The sequence below is a fragment of the Salvelinus sp. IW2-2015 genome, linkage group LG37 (assembly GCF_002910315.2).
Source record: "Salvelinus sp. IW2-2015 linkage group LG37, ASM291031v2, whole genome shotgun sequence".
NCBI lineage: Eukaryota > Metazoa > Chordata > Actinopteri > Salmoniformes > Salmonidae > Salvelinus > Salvelinus sp. IW2-2015.
The window spans coordinates 4794938-4809701 of record NC_036876.1 but is presented as its reverse complement, the minus strand read 5'-3'; the positions used below and the strand labels follow the sequence as shown (position 1 = coordinate 4809701).

The window sequence follows — 14764 nt, the reverse complement described above, 5'->3', positions numbered from 1 at the left end:
GCTATCAACACAACTAAAAGAGGACAACACATTACAGAGGAGAGATGACTTGAATAAATAGGTTTTCTCCCATACTTATTCAACTACTCCCTGGAACTGAATACAAAACTACACACAAACATGAGTCATTGTCTTCGTCATTTAAATATCACTCTGCTACCCATTTTATTTTGAGTGATTGTGTGGCTCCTCCTGGTAACTAAGCTACACATTATAATATCTTAGTTGATGTTAGTAGTAATGATCCAGTGATGATGACTAACTAGACTGTTTGATGCATGTGACTATTATTCTGAAATGGATTTATAACATGATACAGACGTGTAATATGTAAGTAATAAATGTATATATTACCTTGTTATAGATTCTTAACAGCACCACAGTGTCTTTGTTGGGCCTTTGTTGACAGATATTATGACTACACATCAGTGGTGTAAGGTGATTTAAGTAAAACTACTTTKAATTACTAGTTAAGTTGTTTTTTGYGGWATCTGTACTTTACTATTTATATTTTTGACAACTTTTACTTTTACTTCACTACATTCCTAAAGAAAAMAATATACTTTTTGCTCCATACWTTTTCCCGACACCCAAAAGTACTCGTTACATTTTGCATGCTTAGCAGGACAGGAAATTTCACGCACTTATCAAGAGAACATCCCTGGTCATCTCTACTGCTTCTGATCTGGTGGACTCACTAAACACACATGCTTCATTCATAAATTATGTCTGAGTGTTGACGTGTGCCCCTGGCTATCCGTAAATAAATAAAAAATACAAGATAATGGTGCCGTCTGGTTTGCTGAATATTAGGAATGTGAACAATTTTATATATTAACTTTTGATACTTAAGCATATTTTAGCAATTACATTTACTTTTGACACTTAAATATTTTTWAAAACCAAATACTTTTAGACTTTTACTCAAGTAGTATTTTACTMGGTGACTTTCACTTTTAGTAATTTTCTATTAAGGTATCTTGACTTTTACTCAAGTATGAAAATTGGGTACTTTTTCCACCACTGTTACACACGTGAAATATCACAGGAAAGTACGTTTTCAACAATTCTTAGTGAACATTTTGAAAATGTTGACAATTCTAAAAGTTGCTGCCAACTCTACTGTTAAGGMAGTTATSMGGACTTCCATGTACACTGCTYCACCCTATTGAAAGAGAAATMAAGTGCAGTACTTCAACCTGAACAAATGCATATTAACATTTTGTATTGTTTGTCAAAACGTCTCAGTTACAATGTGTACGTAGTGATATTTGAATMATATTTTCAACAATATCAGCTCTCTTCAAAATATACTCAGCTAAGAAGTCTATTATTAGTTCAGGCTTTTATCATTAAAGAGTGAGTTGTGATCTTAGTGACATATTATTTTGTGGTTTTGATGCACTGAGGTGTGTGAAGACAGTGTGTGGTGAGGATTAACTGTCATTGCTGGGGGTTAGAGATGAGTTAAGCTGAGTGGAACATATATTTAAGGCTGTCAGAACACCACAGATATGTGATGCAGTATACAGCATAAAAAATAGAGCTTTGAGACAACTGAAAGTGATAGTCAATAGAATTAACTCTATGCATGCTWWTATGCACATCATGTAATCASGGTGCAATGTCCCTGCAAACATACCAATTTAACTTGAAGAATATGAGAGAAAATCAAACAATACATCTAAATTACAGTGAATTCATGRTTTATTTGATCTAAAATGCACAACAGTAATGTAAAAAGGAGTTTGACAGAATACAAGCAATTGAAACACAATTATAATAATAAAAACACAGTGTGTAACAGAAAAAGCGATGCAAGTCTTTAAGGAGTAAAAGTTGACATTTCAGTCCATGTTTTGGCACCTCAGCCCAGAGTACACAGTGTCTCTCTCCAAGGTGCTCCTCTGTCTCTGGGTCTTTGGCTTCTTGTGGATGACATTCAGAGCAGCGTAATGGACCGACGTGAGTGTGTCATCATGTTCTTGATCCTAAGAGGAATAGCAAAACAAATTTCAAAGACATCAGGAAATAAACTGATAGAAGGATCTGTTTACAGTTCATCAAAGTAATACTCAGAATAATTCACTATACGGTCCGCATACCTGGTTATGAGAACTGGGGACTGCCGGACTACCTGACTGAGGATGCGTTCCTTTTAAACAAACACATGAAGGAATCATCATCATCATCATGATCATCATCACCATCATACATTGAATTAACCCAGTTTCATTACTAAAACATGTAATGTATACTGCACCTACAGATTAAGCATATATTGTGGGCAATGATAACGCTTACCACTGCACAGCAGAGAGGTTTTCTTTGTAATCTTATACATAACACAACCAAGGACAATGATGAGGATGACACACAGACCCAACGCTACACCCAGACAGTACACCAAGAGAACATGGTCCTCCTTACAACCATCTGTGGAAATACAGACAGTGACAGAGGAGATTCAGGACATTTTGTTCATCCAGGCATACAATGTTAGAACATTTCAGAAATGTCAGAAACATCACTAACAGTCAACGTCCAGCTTGGTACCATTCCCAAACAGTATCTCTCCAAATGATGCCACAGCGCAATAGTAAGTCCCAGCATCAGAGAGGCTGAGGTTCCTCCTGGGGAGGTTATAGACAAATCTCTTTGTAGGAGACCCAGCCTCAGGGCTCTTCTCACACTGATCACTCCTGTCTCCCTGGGTGTAAATTATTCCTGGACGGGATTCTCCTGCGCCATGTCTCAACCAATAGATACTGTGTTCTCCTGCACAGGTCTCAGTGTGTATTGTACAGTTCAGAGTCACAGAGTCTCCTGGCTGGACTGACTCAGACACAGGCTGCTGGAGCACAGACATGCTGTTGGACTCTGAATCTAAAGAGAGTGACGGAGTAAGATCATTGTGTGTATATTGTATTGGCCTGGTATATTCATTTAGCGCCAAAGTCTAAAGTATATTTATATTTTAATGGTGCTAAATATAAAATCCCAAATTAGGGAAGGAAGTTAAGTTACCTTTGACAATTAAAACAGTTCCTTTTCCAAATTTGACTTTGCCCGCTTTCATAGCACCACAGTAGTATGTAGCTGAGTCCCCTGACTCTGTCTTGGAGATGGTCAGGTTACAGCTGTCAACACCTCTCTTCACACTCAAACGTTTAGTCTCTTTGAAGTCCTTGGTAAAATTGTTTAAATAAAACGTCTTTTGAGTGCGATAATATGATGATGCCATGAGAAGAGGCTTCTGTCCAACAGTTTGCTTGAACCAAGAGACTCTGACCATCAAATTAGATTGACAAAAGCAAGTGAGAGATACACTTTGTCCCAGTTGTGTAACTATCAAAGGGTCTGGTTGGATTACATCCTTGTTAAGTGCACAACCTGTGAAGAAAACAACCTAAATAAATCAGACGAAGGCATAGTACAGATGTATACATTAACATTATTCAGACTACATAGTCATTCAAATTGATTCAAGAAGACCATGACATAAAAAGAAAAAGGAACCGTATTAATATTTCTTACTTACCAAAGTTGCCGTAAAACAAAAAGATTGTCCAATATATAATCATAATTTCACTGTCCTTTCTGAACTGTATAGAGTGTGAGTCTTGGGTGTGGGCCCCTTTTATATGATGACACTCATCGGTTAATCATTACGAAGTAGGTGGAATCTCTGAACTAAGTGATTTTATTGGCTGTCTGAACAGGCATAAAAAATCTGATTAAAACTACACTCTAACATGTGTCCTGTGGCATAACATAGTTAAAGCAGCTCTTCAAATGATGTTAAAATCACAGTTACTGGTTTGTATTTTCTAGCATTTGGGTCGGTGGCTGAGACTACTGGTACATATGTCCTCTTTGACATACACAGGGTGTTTACGTACCATTTCTCACTTCATGGTTGTAGAACGCAGTTCAAGCTTTCAGGAGGAAGTGAACTCTGGTGAGGTTGGCACCTTTTTTGACAAACAAAAGATGTGATCGTTTGATACCTGGTGCAAATAATTGGTAAGAATTGGGCAAGTCATTAAACGTAGGAAATAACAAGTTTATTGAAATATCACACAAGCATAAAGGCAGGTAACAGAGTTCCCTGTTACAACTATTATCATCATAAGGAAGAATTAAGACATTTGCTAAATCATTATATACATTTTGTTGTACACTTCTACAAAAAAAAATGTATGCAGTCAGTCAACCTCATGCACTATTTCTGAGGATTTGAGACTTCTGAAACCATCCCAATATCAGCTTTCACACTTGCTGGACAAATATGCTCTGCATATGAAATGCATAGCTAGAATGATGCTTATTGGATGACCCTCACATGTCACTTCCTGTCTTGTTGACTCACACCAGGGCAGATGGTTTCTTCCTCTCTCTTTTCTCTCCTCTGTCTCCTGGGCTTGATACTCTTCTTGTCAGTGAACTTCAGGGCAGAATAGTTCAGGGCATCATTGTCACTGGGGAGCTTTGGGGATAAAAACAAAGACTCACTAAATTCAGACTCTCGGTCAAACCTAATGTCGTAATATTTTGCTGTAATATTCTTTCCCAGTCTCATTCTACTAACCTGTTGGTCTGACGTATTGGCATGAAACTTCCCATACTGGCTATGCTGAGAAGGGGTCCCCGCTAAAAGAAAAATGAAAAAACATTTAAAACACGTGAAACCTCTTCTTGTTTACTAATAAAAAAGGAGTACTACCATGTATGTATTGTGCTCTTCTTCATTAAGAAATGACATCAGAGTATCTGTAAATAGGTTGCTGTGTGTGTGAGGGAGTGTTCATGGCATGTGAAGATATAGATGTTCATTACTGCAACATAAAGATGCCTGAGTATGGCCTAAATAAATACATTCAACTTCCTTTGTCTTGATTATTGTTAAAATATTAATTTAGCTTATCACAAGTAAGTAATGGTCAAATGAGTTTGGCAGAGAAGAAATTCATGAATTCATTACAGTTACAGCTAATAAAGTTAACAACTACGGCTATGTCATTCATCCAGTTCTACAGTCTGATAACCCATCTACATGTAAAGATTACCTCAACTAGCCTGTACCCCCGCACACTGACTCGGTACCTGTGCCCCCTGTATATACCCTCGTTATTGTTATTCTTATTGTGTTACTTTTGTCGTGTCTTTGGCATCATTAAACTGAAGACTGTTAGTTCATCAAATCAATTCTCTGTAATTATTATTACGTGATTCTAATAATGTAAATGTAATTTACTAGAAAGTCGGGGCACCATGGAAAATATTCAGATTACAAAGTTATAATTTTCCTAATAAAACTTTCAGATATTTTAATATCTGATCAATTAGTCTACTAATTAATGACTTATTTTTTACCTCACGTTAGTCTCATTCCAAACATCATACATTGTTGGTTATCTGCACGAACCCAGTCTTCACTATGAATCGCCCATACATAAATTGTCTCAATCATTTATTTATTAACTAACTAAATAATCACAGAAATGCACACACAAACAAACAAAGTAGATATGGTTACAAGGAAATGATAGGGGATGTGCCCTAGTGGCATGCCGGCATGGCGGCTTGGTAGACAAAGGGACTGAGAAGGGCGCGAAAGATAAAAGACACTACAAAGTTGATAATTATAACCATTGAAATGCTAATCCTTTGCACATGAACACTCACTCATTCGGGAACAATTGCAATCAATATATATATTTACGCTCAGTGTGTCGTCGTGATCTCTGTTGGAAGTTCATCCGCACCTCTCTCTGCGTCCCTGGAGTCTTTGGTTAGAAAGGCTACTTCAGAGTAACATTCAGAAATGTTGTTATAGAATAGATGTTTCGGCGGTTGTCGGCCTTCGCATTCATTGGTATAGAATTCCTAGCTGCAGACTAGTAATTAGTATCAAAGATTTGCTCTTATTCTGTCGGATCGATAGTCTCAGAGTTTAACCACGTGGTATGGTTAAAAGATTCAGCAATCTACTTAAACCTTAGCTCCCTCTGTGATGAGGTACTGGTCTCTTTTTTATACAACAAGTCGATGCAAGCCTCACAACTGAGACTCCTGTATAAACAGAGTTATGGTAATGTGGCTGTATTGTCTCTCATGAGTTTCACAAACATTAAACGAAATGGACCGGTCGTAGCTGGATTCTTCCCCGACCGTGTACACATTCTCCAAAACATGGACATTGTTCAGTTCTCAAGTTCTGTGATGTGGAAGAGGTTCCTTTGTTCTCCTGTGAAACTCTCTCTCTCTATACTCTGGCCATGAGGAGAGAAACTCCTCTAGGAATGTATGACCTGCCTAACAGAGCCTGGGTGTAGGGTGCAGAGAGAGGGGGATGGTGCTCGCTGTACCCAAAGAGGGCCATATCATGACACTTTTATTATTACTTTTTATTTTAGTCTACTTGGTAAATATTTTCTTCTTCTTGAACTGCACTGTTGGTTAACCTGTCTAGGACTGGGGTTCCGCTAGCCGAACCCCTCGCCAACAGCCAATGAAATTGCAGGGCGCCAAATTCAATCAACAGAAATCTCATAATTGAATTTTCCCAAACATACAAGTATTAGACACCATTTTATCGATAAAATTCTTGTTAATCCAACCACAGTGTCCGATTTCAAAAAAGCTTTTCGGCGAAAGCAGAACATATCATTATGTTAGGTCAGCAACTAGTCACTGAAAGCATACAGCGATTTTCCAACCAAAGAGAGGAGTCACAAAAAGCTGAGGTTTTTGCATTTAAATATGAACTTGATCGAACAAAACATACATGTATTGTGTAACATGTTGTCCCGGGAGTGTCATCTGATGAAGAATATCAAAGGTTGGTGATTCATTTTATCAATATTTCTGCTTTTTGTGACTCCTCTCTTTGGTTGGAAAATACTTGTGCCGGCTCGTCACGGGGCGAATGTGGGAATTGAGCCTAAGGGGGAGGTGCGCGTAGTATGCACCAGATCTCCAGTGCTCACCCACAGCCCGGTTCAACCTGTGCCTGCACTCTGGAGGGTCCGGGCTAGAGTAGTCATCCAGCCTGGGGGAGTGGTGCCAAGGCTGCGCACCAGAGCTCCAGTGCTCCCCCACAGCCTGGTCCTCCGGTGCCTCCTCCAAGCACCAGGCCTCCTGTAGGTCTCCCCAGCCTGGTGGGTCCTGTGGCAGCCCCACGCACCAGGCTGTCTCTCCGTCTCCTCCCTACAGTGCTCCCGTCTGTCCTGAGCCGCCCGTCTGTCCTGAGCCGCCCGTCTGTCTGAGCCGCCTGAGCCGCCCTTCAGTCCGGAGGCGCCTGAGCCGCCCTTCAGTCCGGAGGCGCCTGAGCTGCCTTCAGTCAGGAGCCGCCTGAGCCGCCCTTCAGTCAGGAGCCGCCTGAGGCGCCCTTCAGTCAGGAGCCGCCTGAGCCGCCCTTCAGTCAGGAGCCGCCTGAGCCGCCCTTCAGTCAGGAGCCGCCTGAGCCGCCCGTCAGCCCAGAGCCGCCCGTCAGTCCAGAGGCGCCCGTCAGTCACGGAGGCGCTAGTCAGTCCTGAGGCGCCCTTCAGTCCAGTGGTGCCCTTTACTAGGGTCTCCAATCCAGGGGCGGTGACGAGGGTCGCACTCCTAAGGTGTCACTGAAGTGGGCCGAGACTATGGTGGAGTGGGGTCCTCGTCCCGCTCCAGAGCCGCCACCCGCGGTAAATGCCCACCCAGACCCTCCCCTATAGGTTCAGGTTTTGCGGCCGGAGTCCGCACCTTTGAGGGGGGGGGGGGTACTGTCACATTCTGACCTTAGTTCCATTGTTATGTCTTTATTTTGGTGTGGTGGTGTGGTGAATAAATCCAGCTTGAGTTTTTCTTGGAGTCCGTCTGATTTACTGTCCCAGAAATTAGAACCTACACAGTACTCCTGCGATGGTCCATAAGAGGTCTGTGTGCATTTAACATGTGTTGACATGTAGGGGTAGAGCAATGTGAGTGTATATGGGGGAAACACCTACAGAGTGAAACAAGTCAAATTTATGTCAGTCTCGTTCCTGTATATCATACTCAGAAACATCCACTAATAAAGCTGAGAGTTCCATGACTGATTGGACACACCAGCCTAACTAATACATGTGACATGCTATTTCTATTCTGTATCACTCTCTGGTTAGTGTTGTTCTGATAGGAAGTAATCATCTCTATTGGTCTCCTTCTGACAGAGAATCCTGCAGTAGTCTTACAAGACTTGTCTATTTCAGAATGCACTGAAAAGTTCTCCCATGACGTCATCATAAATTGTCCCTTCCCCTGAGCCATAGATCTAGAATAAATGGTGCTGTATCACACATAAGACAGTTAACTCAGAGTTCAAATAGGGTTCATCAGCAGTTCTTTGTGGTTTGTAACTGATTTCAGATAACTAAATAGACAGTGTTACAAATAACTTTTTTGGCTGTGGCTGCAAAATGTAAAGATTGTGAGATCAACAGCGATGCCACATAGACATCCTGCTGAAAACCACTTAGAGACACAGAGAGCAGGTAGGAGGGTCCTGTCTGCACAAAGTCAGCAGACCCACATGACCAATGCTTAGATACGGCCTCGTCTTGGGTTTAGAAGACTGCATTTACATGTGAACTTGTTGTGTGGGGGTGGGTGTGAGTGGCATGCTATCAACACAAATAAAACAGGACAACACATTACAGAGGAGAGATTAATTGATAAATAGTTTGTCTCACATACTTATTCAATTACTCCCTGGAACACAATACAAAACTACACATAAACATGAGTGTCTTTGTTATAACAGATCACTCTACAACCAGTTTTATTTTGAATGATTGTGCGGCTCCTCCTGGTAACTAATCTACACTTTATAATAACTTAGTTGATGTTAGTAGTAATGATCCAGTGATGATGACTAACTAGCCTGTTTGATGCATGTGACTCTATGATTCTGAAAAGGATTTATAACATGATACAGATGTGTAATATGTAAGTAATAAATGTATAAATTACCTTGTTTAGATTCTTAAAACCCACACAGTGTCTTGTTGGGACTTGCTGACAAATAATATGACTACACACATCAACTATCACAGGAAAGTGCTTTTTCTACGATTCTTTTGTGAACAAATTGAAAATTTTGACAACTCTTAAAGTTGCTGCCAACTCTACTGTTCAGGCAGTTATGGGGACTTCCACGTACACTGCTGCACCCCATTGAAAGAGATATTAAGTTCCTGTACTTCAACCTTCACATATGCATATTCACATTTTGTGTTGTTTGTGAAAACGTCTCAGTTACAATGTGTACATTGTCATATTTTGAGTGAATTATCAACAATATCAGCTCTCTGCAAAATACACTTAGCTAAGAAGTCTATTTTTATTGAGTTGAGAGTGAGAGTGATAGTGATCTTAGTGACACTGGATGTTTGTGGTTTTGATGCACTGAGGTGTGTGAAGACAGTGTGTGGTGAGGAATGACGGTCATTACTGGGGGATAGAGATGAGTTAAGCTGAGTGTTAAATCTATTTAGGGCCATCAGATTACCACAGATATGTGATACAGGATACAGCTTAAAAAATTGAGTTTTGAGACAACTGAAGGTGATATCAATAGAATTAACTCTATGCATGCTATTATGCACATCATGTAATCAGGGTGCAATGTCCCTGCAAACTGACCAGTTTAAACTTGAAGATTATGAGAGAAAATCAAACACAAACATCCACATTGCAGTGAAATAAAGTTTTATTTGATATAAAATTGCCAACAGTAATGTAAAAAAGAGTTGGACAGAATACAAGAAATTGTAACACAATTATAATGATAAAAACACAGTGTGTAACAGAAAAAGCAATGCAAGTTTGTTTAGCTAAGAGAAATAGCTAAACAAATTCCAAAGACTCAGGAAATGACCTGATCATTTGTTTACATCAACGTCATAAGATCTGCATACCTGGTTATGATATCTGTGGATTGTCGGACCACTTGGCTGAGGGTGCGTTCCTTTTAGACAAACATGAAGGAATCATCATCATCATCACACAATAAAATAACCCAATTTCATGACTAAAACGTAATGTGCAGTGCATTTGGAATATCTTCAGACCACTTGACATTTTCCACAATTTGTTACGTTACAGCCTCATTCTAAAATAGATTACCTTGTTCTTTCCCTGATCAATCTACACAATACCACATACTGTAATGACAAAGCAAAAACAGTTTATATTTTATCTGAAATATAACATTTACATAAGTATTCAGACCCTTTACTCAGTACTTTCAAGTATCTTTGGCAATGATTAGAGGCTCAAGTCTTCTTGGGTATGACACTACAAGCTTGGCACACCTGTATTTGGGGAGTTTCTCCAACTCTCTTCTGCCGGTCCTCTCAAAATATGTCAGGTCGGATGGGGAGCATTGCTGCACAGCTATTTTTATGGCTCTCCAGAGATTTTCGATCGGATTCATGTCCGGGCWCTGGCTGGACCACTCAAGGACATTCCGAGACTTGTCCTGAAGCCACTCCTGCGTTGTCTCGGTTGTGTGCTTAGGGTCGTTGCCCTGTTGGAAGGTGAACCTTCGCCCAAGTATGCGGTCCTGAGGGCTCTGGAGCAGGTTTTCATATAGGAACTCTCTGTACTTTGCACCGTTCATCTTTCCCTCGATCCTGACTAGTCTCCCAGTCCCTGCCGCTGAAAAACATCCCCACAGCATGATGCTGCTACCCCCATGCTTCACAGTAGGGATGGTGCCAGGTTTCCTCCAGACGTGACACTTGACATTCAGGCCAAAGASTTCAATCTTGGTTTCATCAGACCAGACAATCTTGTTTCTCGTGGTCTGAAAGTATTTTGGTGGCTTTTGTCAAACTCCAAGCGGGCATTCATGTGCCTRGTACTAAGGAGTGGCTTCCATCTGGCCAATCTACCATAAAGGCCTGATTGGTGGAGTGCTGCAGAGATGGTTGTCGTTCTGGAAGGTTCTCCCATCTGCACACTCTACCATAAAGGCCTGATTGGTGGAGTGCTGCAGAGATGGTTCTGGAAGGTTATCCCATCTGTACAGAGGAATTCTGGAGCTCTGTCAGAGTGACCATCGCGTTCTTGTTCACCTCCCTGACCAAGGCACTTCTCCCCCGATTGCTCAGTTTGGCCGGGCGGTAAGCTATAGGAAGGGTATTGGTGGTTCCAAACTTCTTCCATTTAAGAATTATGACAGCCACTGTGTTCTTTGGGACCTTCAATGCTGCAGAAATGTTTTGGTACCCTTTTCCAGATCTGTGCCTTTACACAATCCTGTCTCGGAACTCTACGGACAATTCCTTTAACAGAGGTGGACTCCAATCAAGTTGTACAAACATCTGAAGGATGATCAATGGAAACATGATGCACCTGAGCTCAATTTTGAGTCAAATAGCCAAGGGTCGGAATACTTATGTAAATAAGGTATTTCTGTATTAAATAAATAAAAATGTGCAAACATTTCTAAAAAACTTTTTTCACATTGTCATTATGGGAATTTTTTAATAAGGCTGTAACGTAACAACATGTCGAAACAGTCAAGGGGTGTGAATACTTTCAAAATGCACTTTACACTGCACCAACAGTTTAATCATATATTGTGGGCAATGACAACGTTTACCTCTGGACAGCAGAGAGGTTTTCTWGGTCATCTTGTACGTAACWCAACCAAGGACAATGATGATGATGACACAAAGAGCCAACGCTACACCCAYACAGTACACCAAGAGAACCTGGTCCTCCTTAKAACCATCTGTGGAAAAACAGACAGTGACAGAGGAGATTCAGGACATTTTGTTCATCCAGGCGTACAATGTTAGAAACATTTTAGAAATGTCAGAAATATCACTAACAGTCAACGTTCCGCTTGTCCGTTCCCAAACAACATCTCCCCACATAAGCCACAGCGCAAGTATGTAAGTCAGAGAGGCTGAGGTCCTCTTGGGAGTTGTAGACACAGTCTGTGTAGGAGACCCAGCCTCAGGGCTCTTCTCACACTGATCACTCCTCTCCCATGGTGTAAATTATTCCTGGATGGGATATCTCCTGAGCCAATGTCTGAACCAATAGACACTGTTTTTTCTGCACAGGTCTCAGTGTGTATTGTACAATTCAGAGTCACAGAGTCTCCTGGCTGGACTGACTCAGACACAGGCTGCTGGAGCACAGACATGCGTGGGACCCTGAATCTTGATAGAGTGAATAAGATCATGGTTTGTACACTTTATATGTCTGTGAATTATTTTATGCATTATATGAACACACTTCAGTACCAACATTTTTAAAGCAACTTAAGTTACCTTTGACAATTAAAACAGTTCTTCTCCAAATTTGACTTCCTTCGCTGACAAACTAACACAGTAGTATGTAGCTGAGTCCCCTGACTTTGTCTTGAGATAGGTCAGGTTACAGCTGTCAAATCCTGCTTCACACTCAAACTTTTAGTCTCAGTAAAGTCCTCGGTAAAGTTGTTGAAATAAAAACTATTTTCAGTCCCATAATATGATGATGCCATGAGAAGAGGCTTCTGTCCAACAGTTTGCTTGTACCAAGAGACTCTGATCAAATGAGATCGACAAACAGCAGTGAGAGATACACTTTGTCCCAGTTGTGTAACTATCAAAGGGTCTGGTTGGATTTCATCCGTGTTAAGTGCACAACACTGTGAAACAAACAAACAAAATAAATCAGACAAGTTATAGTACAAGATTATACATTATTATCATTATTCAGACTACATAGTCATTCAAAGAAGAAAAAGACCATGACATAAAACATAAAGGAACCAATTTAATATAAACTTCTTACCCAAATTGGCTTAAAACAAAAAGATTGTCCAATATATAATCATCATGTTAATGTCCTTTCTGAACTGTATAGTGTGTGTGTCTGACAACAGGGCACCTTTTAGGTGGAAACAGTGAACTAAGTGATTTTATTGGCTGTCTGAACAGGCATAAAACATCTGATAAAAGCTACAATCTAACATGTATCCTGTGGCATACCATAGTTAGAGCAGCCCTTCAAATGATGTAAATCAGAGTTACTGGTTTGTATTTTTTCATCATTTGGGTCGGTGGCTGAGACTACTGGTACATATGTCCTCTTTGACATACAATGTAAAGCCACTGTGTATTTCTCACTTCATGTCTGAAGAAGGCAATTCAAGCTTTCAGGCGGAAGTGAACTCTGGTGAGGTTGGCACCTTTTTGACAAAACAAAGATGTGATCCTTTGATAACTGGTGCAAAGAAGTGGTAAGAATTGGGCAAGTCATTAAACTAGGAAATAAAAACATGTTTATTGAAATATCACACAAGCATAAAGGCAGGTTACAGAGTTCCATGATACAACTAATATCCTCAAAAGGAAGAATTCAGACATTTGCAAAAATCATTAAACAGTCAGTCAACCTCAACCACTATTGCAAAGGATTTGAGACTTCTGAAARCATCCTAGTATCAGCTTTCACACTTGCTGGACAATTATGCTCAGCATCTGACAGTTTTTACATTTATGTTAGGCATAGCTAGGCCCCTGCAATAYCATCCTACAATAAATGAGAAATGTATATAATAGTCAGTTCATGCTGGCTCTGTCAAGATCAATGTGGAGTTCAGAGGGGCGGGGCTTAATTTAGAATGATGCTAATTGAAGAACCCTCATATGTCACATACTGTCTTGATGACTCACACCAGAGTTGATGGTTTCTTCCTCTGTTCTCTCCACCGTCTCCTGGGCTTGGTACTCTTCTTGTCACTGAACTACAGGGCAGTATAGTTCAGGGCYTCATTATCACCGTTTAGGACTCAGAGAATTCAGATTATGGGTCAAATCTAATGTTGTAATCTTTTGTTTTAATACTCTTTCCCTGTCTCATCCTGCTAACCTGTTGGTCTGATGTGTTGGTGTGAGGCTTCACATTCTGGCTTTGCTGAGAAGGGGTACCCGCTAAAAGAAAAATGACAAAACATTTAAAACACTTGAAACCGCTTCTTGTTTACTAATTAAAGGCATACTACCATGTCGAATGTTCTTCTTAATTAAGAAATGACACCAGAGTACATGTAAATAGGTTGCTGTGTGTGTGAGCGGATGTTAGTGGCATGAGAAGAGAAAAACACGGTTCATCACTGCAACATAAAGATGCCTGAGTCTGGCCTAAATAAATACCTTCCTTTTGTCATGTCTGCTCTCGCAGGTTTAGGAACCACCGGTCCTGGCCTTCATCATTACGCCCAGCTGGCATTCATCATTAGGCACACCTGGACTCCATCACTTCACTGATTACCTCCCCTATGTCTGACACTCCTTTAGTTCCATTCCACAGYCAGCTCTTACCTGYCTTGCSTAGTTAAATAAAGGTTAAATAAAATTAAAGTGTTGACTATGTGTTTCATGTCTATACGCTACTCGTGTTTGTTATATTGTTCTATGTTCCMTTTKTTATTAAACTCACCACCTGAACTTACTTTCRGACTCCCAGCATATATGTTACACRTTTGTTCTGATTARTGTTAAATGCTTCATGTATCTTCTCACAAGAAAGTKATTGTCAAATGAGTTTGGCAGAGAAGCAATGCACCTAATTCATTACAGTTACAGCCAATGAAGTTAACAATTAAGGCTGTCATTCATCCAGTTCTAATGTCTGATCCKAGAGTACAKCATCMRATCCTKCATGTTGCTTCTCTGTCTTCTAGACCTGTTCTTCTTGTTTCCAGATTCAGAGCTACATAATGGAGACTGTCTGCATC

At 40.4% G+C, this 14764-nt stretch overlaps 1 long non-coding RNA gene across 1 annotated transcript; it reads right to left on the bottom strand.

Annotated features, from left to right (window-relative positions):
* Window positions 1-13513: 13513 nt before the first annotated feature.
* On the bottom strand, window positions 13514-14764 carry LOC111960265 (uncharacterized). Its single transcript, XR_002876796.1, has 3 exons — window positions 14593-14764; window positions 13897-13958; window positions 13514-13771 (listed from the first exon to the last, which is right to left on the bottom strand). It is a non-coding gene; the product is annotated as an uncharacterized lncRNA (long non-coding RNA).